This window comes from Drosophila montana, unplaced genomic scaffold, assembly GCF_035044405.1.
Source record: "Drosophila montana isolate Dmon_TW-CO22-7 unplaced genomic scaffold, ASM3504440v1 contig_1962_1, whole genome shotgun sequence".
NCBI classification, from domain to species: domain Eukaryota; kingdom Metazoa; phylum Arthropoda; class Insecta; order Diptera; family Drosophilidae; genus Drosophila; species Drosophila montana.
In genome coordinates, this window is record NW_026996879.1 from 53,838 (window position 1) to 72,218 (window position 18,381).

Sequence of the window (18,381 nt, forward strand, 5' to 3'; positions counted from 1 at the left end):
CACTCATTTGCGGACGAATGTCAACGTGCCGCTAATTAAGGTTAATCAAAATGACAGTATAAACAGAGCCAAGCAAAATGAATGGTTATAAAGTGCAAAGCGATGCGACGCCCGCGAGACATTGATTAACGAGGTCGTCAACCAAATGCGGCAGCAGATGAGATTTGGCCAAACAACTCGCTAACTGTATGAACACATAAACTAATTGTGTGGCAAAATAACAAACAAAATACAAATGAGCTGTGTGTGCGTGTGAGTGTGTGTGTGTGTAATTGTGACCAGCTTGTTTTGACTTTTGTGGCATCGTTTTATTTGCATAGCCAGTGGAGGTGCAGGCGTAGAACTTTACCACATGCAGCCTGTCAAACTGTCGTCGCCTGAAGTTTTGCAAGCACAGAAACGCAACCCGCCCCAACTGCCGTCCCCCCTTTTAAGACCCAGTCAATGTCTTTTCTCATAAATCAAAGCGCCTCGCATTGTCAGCACTAAATGAGTCATTTACTCTTTTTTTGATACCCTGTGTCTATAGAAGTGGATAAAAAAAGGGTATTATGGCAATGTGGAATGTATGCAACAGATAGAAGAAGAAGGCACTCTGATTCCATAAAGACATATTAATCTACCCGTCTGTCTATATGTATGAAGGCATCGTCAGAGACTAGCTTTAAGAGCAAGACACTTAATATTCTGATTTTGGTTTGTTTCTAAGAATCGATTTTCCGAGGGTATCTTCTAGTTGGGCACTCCCGAATGGAGCACTTGTTTTCTTTTTTTTCGAGTGCGGGATTGTCTTTGAAGTTTCAAGCGAAAATCAAATAATGCGCTGCCTAATTAGAGCCGCAAAGCTTCGGGGCTTCGAGTTGACGGACCATTTCAGACAATTAAATTCGCGAGTTTGAAGGGATTGTGATTTCCGTGAGCGCAAAACTTAATATAAGAATCCCAATTGTTTATTAGCTTACCTGAATTGGTTAGCAAGTTGCTGCAAAGAAGAGAAAAGTTTTGAATCAGGTTAAATGGTTTGCAGAAAGTAAATTCTAATTTTTAATTATGTGTAACAAATATATCTGTCAAAAGATAGTTAATATAGAATATTTTATACATTGGTATATTATGTTTGAAGTAAATATTTGATTGCTTAGATAAATTTTAATATGGATAAATTATTAAATGAATAAATAAATATTTCGAAATCAAAATGTAAAAAATTCAAAGCAATAGCATTTTTGCCAACTTTAATCTACACAATTTATTGTATTTTATTATAACTTAATTTATTGTCTTTTATTTAAAGCTTAAAGTCGTAAATAACAACATACAATAGAGGTATTATATCGTGTTCTTTATAAATTTAAGATCAATCTCAAATTTTTGTGCATAATAAAGATATTTTAAGAACATATCAGCGAGAAGTTTGTTTCTATGCTTTCTAATCCCTAATAAATAATTCCAGAGGGTTAAGGAACACTTGCATACTATATATTGCTCTTTTTGTTTACTTTTACGAATTCCTTTTCGGACTTCTTTTCATGCTCGACTCATTTGGTCGCCTTGGGCAACCTTTGCCCACTTTTTGCACTTGCTGCACATTTTCCCTTTTACTTCTCGGGGTAACTAACGCTGAGCGTGTCCCGTGGGCATTATTTATGCAGGCACTCATCTCGTCGCGTTTCGCTTTTATATTTTTGCATTGCTCTTCTCGGGCTTTGCGTTTTTTTTAGCGCATTAATTTTTGAACAGTGCAAATGCAACTTAAAAACGCATACTTTGAAGTTTGCCTTCGTGCATTTTATCGAAAGTGCAATGTGCGTAGATTCTTTCTCACAGGACTCCATGCCATAACCCAGGAGTCTATGGAAAACAACCTGGGAAATGCGTGAAAAAGAGCAGATGGTACCTGCTCCTCGCAGCAAATGTTGTTAGGCCAAGCTTTTAGGACGGTGAGTGGACTTTTATATCAAACTAGCTGATATTTCCCGGCATTACCAAAAATAGGATGGTAAGCAAAAAGCTTTAAAGCAACGATTTTCGCCAATTTGCAACATTTGCGGATGAAATTCTCAAAAACACTGAAACACGTATAGAAATGAAGTTTGATCAAATCGGAGAAAACTTAAAGCTCGTCGATTTTTCCTCATCACATAAAGTAACTAGAGTCAAATTTCATCTTCCTAGCTTTTACGATTTGGGCTATGCGTTGGCCACCACCCAATCAGCCAGTTAGTCAGGACAGACAATTTTATATAACAAATCGTTTTTATATATTTAAGAAATATAAATTTCACTATTTTATATTGAATTGGATAAATGAACAAGCCTAGCCATTTTTTAGGATTTCACCCTGCGTACGAAATCTCCGGTAGTTATGTTAGATTTACAGTATATTTGTTTTTATATAAATTCGAAAATGCCTTCAAAGTTAAGGCAGAAAATCTCAAGCATATATCCTGTAATAGCTTACAATCAGTTTTACTTTTTTTTATCTAAATGCCGTCTAGCGCAATGCCAAAATTGCTCGTGCCTGTCAATATAAATAAAGCGTATACTAAACACATCCGCAAAGCATTTTGCTTCGACCCAAAAGAAACCCACGCCAGCATGCAGCAAAATATAAATAAAAGAATACGAAAATAAAAATAAGTTTATAATATATATAGTAAATGCACTGACGACAGATGGGGGCGCATTATTTTTTTCGCTGTCACTGTGGTTGTTGTTGTTGTTGCTGCTGTGGTTATTGTTGTTGCCGTTTGATGCGGAAGTTTTTAAATGGTGCAGCAATTTCATTCATTCATGAGCCTTTTTTATGCAAGTAGAAGCGCCGTCGAGCACGCTGTGGACGACATAGCCACAGTCTCAGGCCTCAGTCCGCAGTCCTCAGTCCGCAGTCCTTAGCCTGCCGTCAGCCTCAACGTCCCCGATGCGGCGGCGGCTCAGTTCAGCAGCAGTTGCTCCGTTCTTGACTTCTCAAGTGGCGGAGTGTGCGCCGTACAAAAGCAGGGCACGGCACAGCGAATGCCTGGCAAAGCAAACAAAGTCATTTGTTTTGGATGCTTGTGCGTTGTGGATGGGACTACACAGGTCTCGGTTGGGTCAAGAGCAATAAGGCTAAATAATACGATTTTGTTGAAATGACAGCGGCTAAACTAAAAGTGTGTGTGTGCATGTGGGTGTGGCAGCAGTGTGTGTGCGCTGATCATGACAAATGCAGTTAAGACCGCGCCCTTAAAATCAACTTAAGCAGCAGCTGAATAATTTGGTATAATGCGGATAACTTCTTTATATCATTTATCTACAAATTTATCCATCTTTTTGAATAATTCGCTAGTGAATGCTCGATTCGCAGTCAACACTCAAATTGTACCGGCAATACTGCCATGTACATACATTTGCTGGAAAATCGTACACAAGCCGACTAAATAACGGGTCCACTATTCACCTGATTGGTCTGGATGCGATAATTTGTCCAACATGGATCAGTTTAAATATATATGAGTATTTGAGTTGTTTCAATTTCTATTGTATACTATTCTTTGAAAAAATACGCTTTGTTAATTCAAATAGTGTATATATAACAAATATCGAAAAGGCCATCAGGAGAAGGGTAATTTAAAAATAGAATTGAGGAAGGAGTCAAAACATATCCGCCGGGAAACTTATATGATTATGTATGGACCTAAGGTTCTCGTCTTATATACGAGCTTTCTTTTTTCTCCAAGTGTCAGCTGATGATAAAAGTTTTCTTTTGCAACTGCACTCAACACACTCCACATGGGATCCACAACTTGGCTCTCTTCACTTAGCTGAGCTGGGCTCCCTCAAAGGACAACTCCCTAAATGGCTGAAGACAAATGCCAAATGCGACAGCCAAACAAAAGTAAAACTGCAACAGCCTTCAACACACACATAAACAACTCTCTAATACACCCAACACACACACACATACACACACAGACACACACAGTGCTAGTCGGGCGCTCATTAAATATTTAAAACTCTTGTACCGCCAAAAACAAGTGGCACAAAGCACGTAGCAAAATAAAATTCAAAAACAGCAAAAAAATAAACAAAAACATAAAATAAATAAGCCAAGTCACACACACACTCACACACACTTACATTCAAAAGGCGGCGCAAGCCAAAAAAAAGTTTTGCATTTGGCCAAAAAGGAAGTTTCTGTGTGCATGCCATGGAATTTTAAGCAACAAAAAACCTCAAGGACCTCAACAAAGGGGCGTGGCACTGCTGTCAGCTGCTTATAAATGAGCTAGTGTTCGTGTGTATGTGTGTGTGTGTGTGGTGAGCTGTGTCTCTGCATGCCTCTGTGAAGGTGTTTATGGTAACGTATGCAATTTAATTAGGACTAAACTAAATTAATGGCCACGGTATTTGTTTCCCCAACAACAACTGAAAGGGGTTTTGCTCCTTTGCGACCACAACGTAGGCTGGGAGCGAGCAGCGAACTCCTTTGGCAGCGAACAAATGTGTGCGGCGGCATGTTGTTAAAAATTTGGCAAAGCTCTTGGCATCTATTAGCGACATGCACCCCCGCACACTCGCAGCAAGCAGCTACCCAAGGAAGTGTACTACACGGGGCGTGTATCGCTCTATGTGTGTGTGTCTGTGTGTGTGTGTGTGTGTGTGTGTGTGCAGGAAGTGCTCGTTGAAAGTATTTTTCGTTGCCGGTTATGTCATGTAGCAAGCTGTGTGCGAAATTTTGTCACAGCCCCAAAATGTATGCTACAGTTTTGTGCGGCAAGTGGGATAAGTATGTGTTGGCTTGTAACGGGTAGTTACTCCTTGTTCACAGGATTTGCGAAATGCGTGTCAAAGGAAGTGTGTAGAAAACACACAACAAAACTGAAATTCAAACTGAAATTCACGAATATGTTTTCCATTTCGCTTTCGTTACGACTTCGAACTGAATAAATAAAGCTATAATCAATATATAATATTTATATGTGATGCAAATAGAAAGTTTTCAGCTGAAAGTCTTAAAAAACTGTTCTGTTTAATAATAGCGTTTATTTCTATTTCGTAAACTCTGCATAAAACCATCCAAAATATATCAGTGAAAATTGTTTTCACCTTAATTAGTACAAAATAAGTCAGCGAATTCTTATTACATATTAGTGATAAATAAATAAAAAAAAAATAATTACTAAACAAAATATGTATGAACATTATGAACATGGTATAACACTGCATATTCTGCTGCCTTATGATTTTTAGTGAAATGGAATCATATTAATTTTACAGAGGAATGACAAAAATATTTAGTACTAAATTAAGTTGAAAATAGTCTAACAAGAAAATGTATGTGATTTTTCTATGATTGTAAAGGCTTGAATTTAATTGAAACTGAATCAATTTAAATCTATTTTGAATTAATGATTTTTCGATAAGTATAGCCAGTTCGCAAAGCCAACACTCTTTGATCTCTTCTTTGGTGAACATTTTTATTGTTATTATAATAAATAAAATAAAACACATAGTTTTGCTGTCGAGATTATTTTTTGAAAACTCTCCATTTCATTTGCTTTAAAAAAAAACTTTGAGGACCTTAAAAAAAAATATATTAATACCAAATGTCGAATTCTCTGGGAATAGTAGCTGAATTTGACACAATAAGTGTGCGCGCTAAACTGAACATTAAGCTGCATAATTATTAATAAACTTGATTGTCATTTTAATGCTGTCAATAAAGCGTAATTAAATGAACATTTTTAAACGCGCCCATTGTGGCGCGTATTGGTGATAGCTTAGTCTGGGAATAGGAACTTGGGGCTGGGTTGGGTTGGGCTTGTTAAATGGACTTGCGTTTTATTAAAGCAGACATTTTGTTGGGCACAGCAAGCAATTTGACAGACTCCACTTCCCATACACGAGATGCGTGAAACGCGGCGACGTTTGAAGTAAATGATATTAAATGTTATTCATACGACGTGTGGGCCAACTTGGCGGGCTTACAAAGTCATTTCCTGTTCCTGGGATACTTAAATTTTATCAGCATATGCGAGTTAGCGAACTTAATGAAATTGTTGGCACAAAAACTGGCAGCTGTAACGCAAAGCTGATGTGGCAATTAAGAGAGACGAAAGTCTACATCCGAAAGATTTTCTTCTTTTTTTTTGACTTACGGGAAAAAGAAAAAGAATTTTCTATCATTAATAGAATATTAAATACTCTTGCATACAAATTGCAGAGACAATCTCAAATACTGTCTTCAGAGAAGTATGCTTTTTATAAAAAAAACCATGGTAAGTCATATTAAATTCGTAGTTGGGAAGCTAAATCATGATATCTTAAAAAAAACCAAAATGGGTATATAAATATTAAGTGTATAATCTATGATAGTCTATAATAGTCAATAGTTGACTTCCACCCATAATACGAGTTCAAGATCTAAATCGATACAAATTGCCAATATATATATTTTAATTGATTCAAACTTTGATCTTTAATGTTTTACTTATTTCATGACCAAATTGGAATATCCGTTGGCAGGGTACGACAACAAGACTTTTAGAGCTTTTCAATTAGTATTATTAGATTGAAATTTAATTCTCAATTAATTGCCGGCTTATCGAGTATTGTGCATTAATTAGTAAATGTGCGATAATCGAAGCAAAATTTAATGCCATTTGTATTAAATTCTAATTGCCAGTGCAATTAAGGAAATCGAAGTATCAAAGTAAATGTAACTTAATCATATTTAACTATGAATGGACAAACAAACTGAATGCGTTGCAAATAAACTAATTTGCAAATTGAAATGAGAAAACTAACATTATTCATAAAGAAAAATGTTCAATAGATAAATAAAAAAATAAAATGGCGAATTTATATTGTTATTAGTTTTAAAGGTATTTGATTTCTCTTGTATATTTTTTTATACTTTATTTTATACATTTAAAAACCAAACATAATAACACAATATAATTATTATTGATTAAATTGCATGTTAAATATGGTAATAAAAAATAAAAATCAATAAAAATTAATGCACATAATAAATCATTAAAATCCAGCCATATTTAATTTAACTAGGCAGCATGAAAATGAACGCACATTCATTCAGTTGACATTTGAAATTTACGGGCCACATGTCGAGCTCTCTCGACTGTGCAAACTGCAAGCTTTAATTTATGCATGATAATTAAACTAAAAATAATATATAATTACATGAGAGCTAACAAAACAGAATGTCAAACAATCAACGGGCTTGTATAGATGACAAATATCACACAAAACACAAGATAAATTAAAGGACATTCGCTGTCCACTGACAGGACATATGTAATGGAATGTTCTGACAGTTTCGGTTGGCTTGTCATTTCGGCCTGCGTTTCGCTTATTCGTTTCTATTGCCCAAATATTTAACATGAAATTACATGAATATTTCAAGTCACTCCCAAGGGTTGATTCTCGGAAATGGGTGTCTCTGAGTGAAATAGTGAAAGGCGCAAATTCATAGGTAAATATGAGTGTAAGCATATGTGTACGTCTGCACCAAAGGGCAGTCCCACAGTAAATCAGAAGCAACAAAAAACAAATGCAATCAAAAATTCACGTCAAAACACATTTGACACATTTGAGCTTAAGAATGTGAAAAATACTTGATATTCCCAAAAAGGTTATGTGTATAAATTGTGATTGAAGTGCGATGAAAATATTATGCCTTTTTTTTGTTCCATGTTATGCAACACTTATTACGGAATATTTACTTTTTGTTTATTTTAAAAGAAACTTGGTTTTTTTTATAAGTAGCTTTGAGTTGTTAAAGTGATGTACATTTTGTACTGATAAATAATGGGCAAACACAAACAAACGAGCTGTTAGCAATTGTGAATATCCAAATACTATAATATTATTAATTTTTTAATTAATAATATTTATATTTTGTTTTTATTCCTTAACAAGCAAAGTTTCCTTGCCTAGTCTGAAAGCTTCATTAAATTTAAAGCCTTGTACCCATTTACGCTCGGAAAAAACGTAAGTATTTAAAGCACTTTATGATACTTTTGCTTTAAATCAGTCATAAAACTTTGGACTACAATATAAAAAACTAGTTTTGCCGCCAGCATTATGCGCATCACTGAGCAATTGCCATAAAAACTGTGAGATGGCACCCAAAAAGCGTATAAAATATAATTTAAATTTATGCTGAAAATGCGAAAGGATTAACAAACGCATATTCGCATGACGAAATACTAAAAACCAGTAAGTGAACAATAGTACTCTAAGAAAGAATGCTACACGCAGGAGATACCCTCTCGAAGCCAACTAGTAAATTATTTCAACACACATTTATACTAACACATATAAATATAAATATTATCCTTATTGACGTTTAAGTCAATTGATTGAAAGCTTAGACAAGCGCATAATCATATTTTGGGAAAAAAACGCTTTATATAATTCTTAAATTTGTATATGCCCCTATTCGACAAATACAGGATATAAAAAATGATTGAATATAAAAAACGCTTAGGCAAGCGAATCAAACTAAAAGTGCAAAATATGTGCAAAGCATGTGGAAATCAACGTGGGAATGTATTGAATTATTCAATGCAACGTCGAGGGGGTTAAAGCTCATGCACCCCATTATCAAATTTCCCCAAATGCTCTCCATCATCAGCTTCAACAACGCGTTTGTATGTAGAGCAGCTGCTGATGTTTTTTTTTAGCTTTATGGTTATTGGTATTGTTGTTGCTGTTGCTGTTATTGTTGCTCGACTATCTAAAGTTTCAGCCACATGTCGTTGTTGTTATTATTTTTGCATCCCTGTACAACAAGTCGAAATAACAAACTTAGCAATGTCATAAACACAAACTATGCGCGACAGTTGCTCGGAGAAACGGCCAATAACAGCTACAGTAACAACAACGAGCTAAGAAACTAAATCAAGCCTACAATACTCAGGTGTCTATACTATAAATTCAGGTGTAATCATGTGTAAATCCTTAAAGTTTATTCTCAGCAATTTCTTTCAGCAGTTGTCGTCGTCGTGTCCCTTTGTGCGTGAACTTCTCTATATGAAAAACACGTAAAGCACATGACTATAAATACACGGATATCCGGTAAAAGTGAAATAAGAAGAGGAAGGCGAAGAAATCCTTGTTGCAGACGGTAAATGCGTGTGAAGGTTTACATTAGAAAATATGATTGACCTTTTTGGGTAAATGTATGGGTAAATAAATTGGATCGTTTTATTTAATACGATGTGGCACCTTCGGTAAAGTTGGGGCAACGTGTGAAAGGTGAAATTCAGCAGCCTAATGCGGCTTAAATTTAAAAACTAACAAAGATGATTTATCCTTTATGTGCCGCAGAAGAATAAATAGCTGATTTAGAATTTTGTTCTAAATTAAATTTATAGAAGCGAGCTTAAATTGGCAAGCTTAAGAGCTAAGGTGGCTTTAAGCTGCAGCTGTTTCCCCAAACATTTGCAGAGCACGGAGCAAATGACAGCTCCGGCAGCAACTGCCAATATAGCATAAAATATTTGGCATAAAATAACGCGCATACGCCGGGTCGGCCAGCCACGAAAAGAAGTTCAGCAACAGCAACAGCAACAGCAGCAGCAGCAGCAGCAACAACAACCGTTGCTGCAGTAACCCAGACACTGGCTGGTTGCAACCGTGGCACGTGGCATGCCCAGCAGGTAATACAGGTAAATGGTAAATGTGGCGTTTGAGCGAGTGCCGTGCACAATGCAAAATTTATTACTTTTGGCAAAGCACGAGGGCAGCACTACAAAAAAAAAAGGAACTAAAACTGCACTAATCAGGAGTGCCTGACTTGGATATGCCCTGAGCTCAGGCCCGAGATGCCTTTACAAACAATCTACACATACACACAGAAAAGCACAAATACACACACAAAAGCCGCAGCTGTAAATCTTCTTTAATTAGCCTATACGAGTTATTTAGTTATACGAGAGGCATTCTACAAAACCTTCATTGTTTATAGTCTGAAACTTTCATGCCTTAAATATGGCATCGATTTTATTAATTTCATCGAAATGGAGGTGATTATAATGAAAATAAATGATCCAATTTATTTAACTATACATACATATCCCCAAGAAGGTCAATCATATTTTCTAATGAAAACCTTCTTACACATATTCTTGATCTACGCGAGTAATGAGCAATACCTTCAATCTCTTGTACCTATAGTCTGTAAAGACTTTGGTCTATTACAAACATTTGCACACAGCATGTATACCCTTTTTACTCATTTTCCAATGAGTTCAGGGTATAACACGAAAGGAAAGAGAGAAAGACAGAGAGATATGTGCAATCCTGCGGGCAACAACTGCAGGCATGGCGCAATTTTGTTGCCTACTTTTTTGTTGTTGGTCTGGCACAACTTGAGGCCGTAATAAAACCGGCAGCCTAGATTTCGGCATGCATATATTGTGGCCAGATAGGCGAGCACAACAGTATCTTTAAATGCCAGCTTGGCCGCAATGCAAACGGTTTACCTTCAATTCGCTTTCGTTTTTTTGGCACTACCAAAATAGTTGGCAATACTCGCATAAAAGCAAACGATCTGTGGCATTAAAATTGACTATCGTACGTAGCCTAGGCAACTATTGTGAGCCACAGCTGCGAGTGCTTCAGCCTTGCAATGGTTTTGTCTAATTCCTGCCACCGGCTGTGGCCTTAATTAAACAGTCTGCTGAGATGCAACCACTACTAAAACGGGCAGCCCAAATCGGTTGGCATATCGATTAGTTGCAATAGTGTTGAGCTATTTACTTACAGGGTATAAGAAAGCTAGCAGTTCGATTGCAAGTCAGTATTGCTTACCTGTAAAGAGAGAAATATTAAAGTTAAAGTTAATTTTTTGCTTATTGAAATGAACAAAATTAAATGTATTTATTATATAGGTACATAAGAAAGGGTACATAGGTACATTCGGAAATATTTTAAAACAATATACACGAAAAAAAAATTAAGCGGGTGCAATAATACGATAAGCTGCAGTTTTCAAATATATAATTCAAGACTCTATGATTGAAATCTACGAAGATTTATATAGCTGATCCAACAACATACGAAAATTTAAAACTTTCATTTCAATTCAAGTCACTAAACAAATTTCATATTCCACACACGAATTATAAGTTCAGAATGTGTACAATACTTGAATTTTTAAGCATGGTTAGAACCATTATAAAACACAATTTAGCTAAGAATTATATATTTTTAGTCAATGTTTGTTCACGGCTGGCAGTTTTCAAGTGCTGCCGTCCGAGAGGAAACAAAACCCAACAGCTAGCTGTCGACAAACATCAAGTGCGCCGGCCTTTGTCCGAAAACGTTGGCCAAATGCAAATAACGTCATTTTAATTAAATGCGTCAATAAATCGCTCCGAAAACAACGAGCCAAAGAGTTCCCCGGGGCATGCCTCCAGTGCGTATGCTTGACTAATTGAATGTAGCGCACACACTCACATATGTGCCGAACGAGCCATAGATAATGCCACGCCTGTATTGGGCAAACAACTTGTGCAAACATATTTGCGCAAACGTGGCCAACACGGCCAAAGCCAAAGGAAATTGAATTGTCAAATGAGATTGGCTGGCCAGCCAAACAAACCACTTGCCACGGGCCGAGCTAATTAAAATTTGCATAATTAATCAACTTTTTCGGACACAAAAAGTTCAAATAGGAAAAAAAAATAAAAAAAAATGGAACCGAAACTGAGCTCAACGGAAGTAGAAAACCCAACAAAGCGGAAGCGCCTACTAAGTGAAGCGCTCTGCAGAAGTGCACTTAAAATTGCATTTGAAATTAATTGAATTTTCAGCCAGCGGGCGGTGCTGCCCCAGACGATGACTGCAAAATTAATAAGCTCAATTGTGTGTGTGTGCGAGTGTGTGTGTGTGTGCGAGTGTGTCAGGGTGTGCATGGCTACAATGGAAAGAAGGTTGACAGAGTCGAGAATTTTAAGCACAGCAGGAGGCGCTCGCATTACAGTACTTTCCCCGGATGCCTGGTTTCAAATGATTTTGTAAAATGTATTCAACATGTTTGTAATACGTACTTAATGTGTTTACAAAAGCTGAAAACTCTGTAAATTGGCTATTTGTGTACCCATTAAAACAGGGTATGCACCAACCAACATGTGCCTCTGACCCCATAATACGCATGCGTATATATATATATATATACTATTATATACTACTATACTATACCATATCTATATACTATTTATCAGCATAATGTCTTACCAGCTTTGATTTATTTATAAATACAATCTCAGGGAATACAGGACATACTCGTATATTTACTCTTATGGAATTCATTCATTTAAAGATAAGACCCGTAATCAAAATATATTTTTGCGTATTTACTATTCATTCTGATTATTTAATAATCGTAGCTTTTCGTCATAAATCTGCATTGCGGAAAAGAAGCATGTGTGGTCTGATATGAATGCATTTATTAAAATATATGCACATACAAATTATGTACAATATTAAATTCATGTGTAAGCCACATGCTCTTTGGGTGAACGGCAGACTCAGCCAAGCCATAATTATATTTATATTTGAGTTCTTAAAAAGAAAACAAAAATAAAATGCATATGAAATGGAAGTGAAACTGGTCGAATCGAATCACTATATCATGTAGGTGTCATATAAACGAGAAGTTACAAATCAAGTTTTTGTAAAAACAACAATTTCGTATTTATACATCCCACAGAAATTTGTTTTACTTTGAAATATTGTAACATTGCAATCTAAAGTTGTTATTGTTTTTGTTATGTAGATTAGAATTCTAAAGCTAATAATTGATTTGTATATATTATAAAAGATTTGTTATATTAAATAAAAGTTGATAAAATATATAAAGTAGTATTCTTTAAAATATAGCTTTTTTAATAAATAGTTAGTGTTAGTAAATGCAATGTGAGTTAGTACTACGCATAGCGCTAAATGTTCAATTACTTTGCAGCTCTTTGAACTTAATAATGTTGCAATGCAACAGCATTAAAAAAAACAAAGCTGAGGACAATCTGAGCTACACATTAAGTCGCATGTTAAAACCTTCACTATCTACCCGCCTTTAGTCAAAAGTGGTTTTAGTAAAACTTATTGTGCCTACGAATGAAAATTATGATAATGTGACCGACGCTGATAGCTTTTTCGTTAAGATAACTATTATAAGCTCACTGATACGTAAGTTCTCTTAAGTGGCACAAAAAATCCATATATGCATATTTAGAAATTCCGACGGCCCACAGGAAATGCCCATAACATAATATTACCCAAAAAACCCAGTCAATTGTGTTGCAGGAAATTAAAAGAATGACTGGAAAATAATGATTGATAAAAATTGATATTTTTTAATTAATTCTCTTAAAGATAATATAAGAACCCAATTTTTGTTCTGGACAATAATTAATTATTCTTTTTTTGACCATTTAACACAGAGTAAAAAAAAAAAGACAAATAATTTATCTATAAATAACGAACAAAAAATGGCAAAAAATAATCAAGACACTGCGATTAACTAGCGTACTTTAAGGCGAAGAGTTCTCGCACTTTGCAGCAGTTAGTTAAAACAAAGAGCACTGTGTATTTATGAAGGTGATTTATTTTCCATGATTGCTTGCATTAATCATAGCGCATAGCAATTTTCTAGATGAACTCGAGCAGTCAATTGCAAAAAGTTACCCTCGCTCTTCCCTCGCACTCGCATTCTAGTACATCGAGTATCTCACAGATGCGCAAGTGAAAGTGCATTGTAGCTCAGAGGCTGGTGTTTGATTTATGGCCCGCAATGCATATTCAATGGTGCCATAAAACGGAATGAGAAAAACGCTATGGCACGTGTGTGCTCACGGGTTTTAATTATCATCTACGAGGCTGTATACTCAGCACAAAGCCTCTTACGGCTAGTGCATATTGTATTCAGAGTGCGCAAACAGGTATAGGTATCCACCTGAAGTAAGTAGATATATTTTTGCACACAATACTTTTATAAGCTTATGATAACAAGATGATTCATCGGTAAATAACCCACCTGGCACCTTCTGAGGCCGATCAAACTTCAACACTGACTGATATTTTTTTTAAATGAATACACAACATTGAACACGAGCTAACTAGCTAAACGTTAAAAACAGACGCCCAATATAAATTATAGAAAAACGCGCTTGTCATACAAATTTTTAATTAAAGCCCTAATGAAAAAGAGTAAAAAAAATTTTTTTTTATAAAAGTCACGAAATACACAACTGACACCTTGCCCAGCAAAACGTAGTTGCACTAAAAAAAAGAGTACAATCTAGAAATAATAATAGCTGAGGCTGCCAGAATTGCACGAACAATGGAGCAACAATAACAACAACAATAAATAAGACGCGAAGAAGAAGAAGACTTAGGAGAGTTAGGAGGAGGCACTAGCAAACAGCCAAGACACAGCAGCTGCTGTCGGTGTGATGATGTCGTATATCGAGTCCAGCAATTTTGTGTGCCAACAGTGCAAACAATATTAGATTATATTTTGTTGCTTGTTCAACATGCTGAAAGGGTGGAGCCCAAAATGGAAACACATGAAAAGAGTTACACGTTATTTAAATAGAAATGATAAAGAAAAATGTATCACAGTTGTTTGAAAAGTATAATGTGTATACGTATTTGTTGATAAGAATCATCGAATTTCTTTAAAAGCAAGCAAACGATTACGATAGGCGTCTAAATGAATGGTCTACATGACTGGTCTAAATGAATGGAATATTTACACAAATATTTAAAGAAAAATTTAAATGATTAACCTACTTGAAATATTCAAGATTACTTGATATTGTCAAATACGGTTTATGTGAATATTTGATACATTTTTTGTTGGTAATAAATAACATTTAGTTTGAGCTATATAACAATAGTTAATATTTTCTTAGTTACAAATTATTGTTAGTTTAATTTCTATGTATATCAGAAAAACGTTTTTATTTGTTTTTGGCCCCAGTCTAATGCATTCACTGGCACGTTTATGGTTACATGCTGTGCGATTGTGCGTCACAACCTTGAATTTAATTATGGAGTACTTGAGCGCACTTTAAAAAGAGCCAAAAAAAAACAAAAAGCATAATACGAAAACAGTTAAAACTCGTTATACACAATTCATGTGTCTCCATTGTAAGCTCTAACTTATGTTACCTCATCACAAACAATAAGAAAACTTGCAACATCAAACATGGAATAAAAAATTTAAATGCATTTACTGCATAATTTAAAGGCAAGCACTTGTCAGTCAAGTTGAGGTCCCACTGTATTGAATTACACGCCAAATAACATTTGGCATGAAGTGACTGCAAATATTGTTATTGTTTGCACAAATTAAAGATGCGAAGAGTCGGTTGTTTCATTAAGTTGTTAACCGGTGACATCTGTGTAAAATTACATCATTCAAAGGTTAAGAAACATATGTCAATGGAATGCTCAATCATTCAAGTGCAATTTTCAAGAGACTCACTCAATTGTTTGAGTAATTTACGCGCTAAAGTCGAATGACTGGCAAATGATGGCAAATATAAGTATTTAAATAAAAGACTCTCAATGCACTAGACGCGAGTGATCGAACGACAGGTGCCCTGTAATCAGCTCAAAGCTCATATAGCAATTAATATATAATGATAATATGAAAGGAAAGTATCAAAAGTGTATGGCATATTCTACAGGTATAAGGTGTATCACAGTATAAAGAATCTATATTCCTTATTTGACATGAGTTTAATGCAATCTCAAAAATGGAGGGGCAAGACTAGACTTATGAAATATTATTGCCTTTCTATTACGCCATTTTTGTGATTCTTACAAGTATAGGGTATATAAAATTAAAATACAATCGCCTCTATCTCATGCATAAGTATGCAAATTTAACAAAACGACAAAACAAATTGCATTCACGCACGCGCCACCGACGCCAATCAGTCAAGAGCGACAGCATTTACAGTTACTCCGGCATAGATCAGCCATGCCAGCAATAGAAGGGCGAGTACAGGGGGCCATAAATATGACAGACAGCCCAGCAATCAGTCAGACTGACGCACAACGCAACGTTTTGTTTGATAAATTGAGTACGGATATGAAGAAAATGCCGACATAAGTACAGGCTCAAGTATCCATGGAGGCATGCATAAATATACTCAATATAAATGTACTTGAAATAAAATCATTTGCATATGTCCATATGTCTCTTAAATATCTGAAAAGGCTAATTTTATCAATTTCATTAGCATTTAATTTGGCTAAAGACCACAAGGAAGGTATCTGACAGGTAGACATTTAAGATTTTTGCATAAATTACCTGGCGGAATATTCAATTAAGTGAGAAGCGCAGAGAAGTCTCCGATTTCGTGAGAAGCGATTCGAAAACTAGTTAAAGCCGCGTGCAAGATTGGCATAAGTATATAATTATACGGGTGGTGTTTTATTATAATTTTTATAGCTTCTCGTCTCTCTAAATTTGATTGATTTTATCTTCCCGTCGCTAGTGCATACTTTTCCCTGTTATTGGCTTGTGGGCTCTAAACAACTCAAATCGAGAATTCTGAACTGAGATTTACTTTTTATCTTTTATTATATTTGCGACCGTATTACTTACACTAATAAATTGCCTTAACTTTATTTAAATCTTAAGGCCGAGGATGTTTATTTAACTGGACTAGAGCTATATTTTGAACTATACTAAAACCACTAATAACCACCAAATATTACAGAGTTAGTTTCTGATCAAGTGTGTATAAAGTTTAAATGATAAAACAAATTGTATTTAAATCAAAACATTAAGCGAAGGAAAAGTTAAGCCTCTAAAGGAAAATGATATGAGCATTTCAGAGAAAGACGCTATGCTCAAATTGAGGGTCAATTCCTAAATGGACATAACTAAGAAATAAGCATACTTATATAACAAGCTAAAGTATTAAAAAAAATGTCGTAGAAAGTAATTTCCCATTAGCTTATCTAAACGAATTATTGAGTGTGCTTTCACGCATTGCAGCTACTGTTTAATTAACTTATCACGCATCATTCGGTAGTTACGTACAATATATTATTTCTAGTTATTATGTTCAAGCTCTCCACCCATAAAGACAGACATAGTCTGCTTCATCGAAAGCGCCGCAGATGTTTTGCCGACTTGCTTAGACACGGCAGACACATGAGTAACCTGCGTTTGTTTAGCACTTAATTAGCTACATTTTACGTCACGTTAAGCACATTAAATCTTATCAAAAGATTGAAACCTATCGCCCATGTAATGCACGCACACACACTCAGAGATAGACACGCACACCCAAAGAAATTGAATAGAAGAAAGTAATACAAAGAGGCAATGAAAGTAGAGTAAAAGCTAATGCTAAGAGCTGGGAAAGACACTTGTGAGTTATGTCAAACGCAATGAAAAGAAAAACGACAGACGCTGCCAATAATGACAATGATGACGATGATAATGATGACGATGATGATATCGACAATGATGCTATAGAAAAACATGATACAAAAATGACACACACACTCGCACAGCTCAACTTGAAACTCAAATTACAAACTGTCAAAAAATGACTACGCAGAAATGTGGGCAATCTGCAAGGATGAGCCAAATCCAGACCCAGCCCCTTGTGCCTGGGTTGGCCCTCACGAAAGGCCTATTCATGACATGCTGCTCGGAGTCATCGCATAACTTTTTAGCGCAATTCATGGACTCATTGACAATTTCCGTAGAGCTCAACACCAACAAGATGAAAAGAAATAAATATTGACAAGGTGACGTTATCACTGAACACAATCGAGTGCAAATGAGTCGAAAATGGATGTGGGTTTTTTTTTTTTTGTAAGTGGGTGTCTCTTCAATTTGGTTCCTCCGGCTTATCTCTGGCACTGGCTGAAACAAAAAAAAGGTAAAGAAACCTACAGATTTTTATTATTGTCCGCTCCACACGCAACGACACAGGCTAACGACAACGTTAATAAAAACAAAATGGCGTCACGCTGTCAGATTAACGGTTAAGCCGTTGACCTGCTATGTCAAATTGGGGCTATCGTTATGAGCAAGTTCCCTAATGGTTTTCATGTCAACATTGTTTTTGGGCTATAAATATATCGAACCAGCTTCGGGGCAATTTTTTAGGTGTGTCCAACATAGATCGATTATGCATGGCTTAAATATGTGGGTTTAGTTTGAGGGTAAACTAAGGACAAACTGAAGATTAGGCGGTCGGGAAACCGTAAGATATATCTCTAACAGCTCAAGTCAAGTTTGAGATTCATTTTGAATAGCACAAAATTATTTGTCACAAAAATGAGAAAGCCGGACGGAATCAGAAGCTTAAAACTCTTAGTTTTGTTCTTTCT

At 35.7% G+C, this 18,381-nt stretch overlaps 1 protein-coding gene across 3 annotated transcripts in view; it reads right to left on the reverse strand.

Annotated features, from left to right (window-relative positions):
- Positions 1 to 18,381, reverse strand: part of LOC135441288 (beta-1,4-glucuronyltransferase 1-like) — a 69,567-nt gene that overhangs the window by 34,863 nt on the left and 16,323 nt on the right. For all 3 annotated transcript variants that reach the window (XM_064700833.1, XM_064700831.1, XM_064700832.1), the window contains one exon: positions 963 to 982. The gene's annotated coding sequence lies outside the window, so the exon portion shown is untranslated. The remainder of the gene's footprint in view (positions 1 to 962; positions 983 to 18,381) is intronic.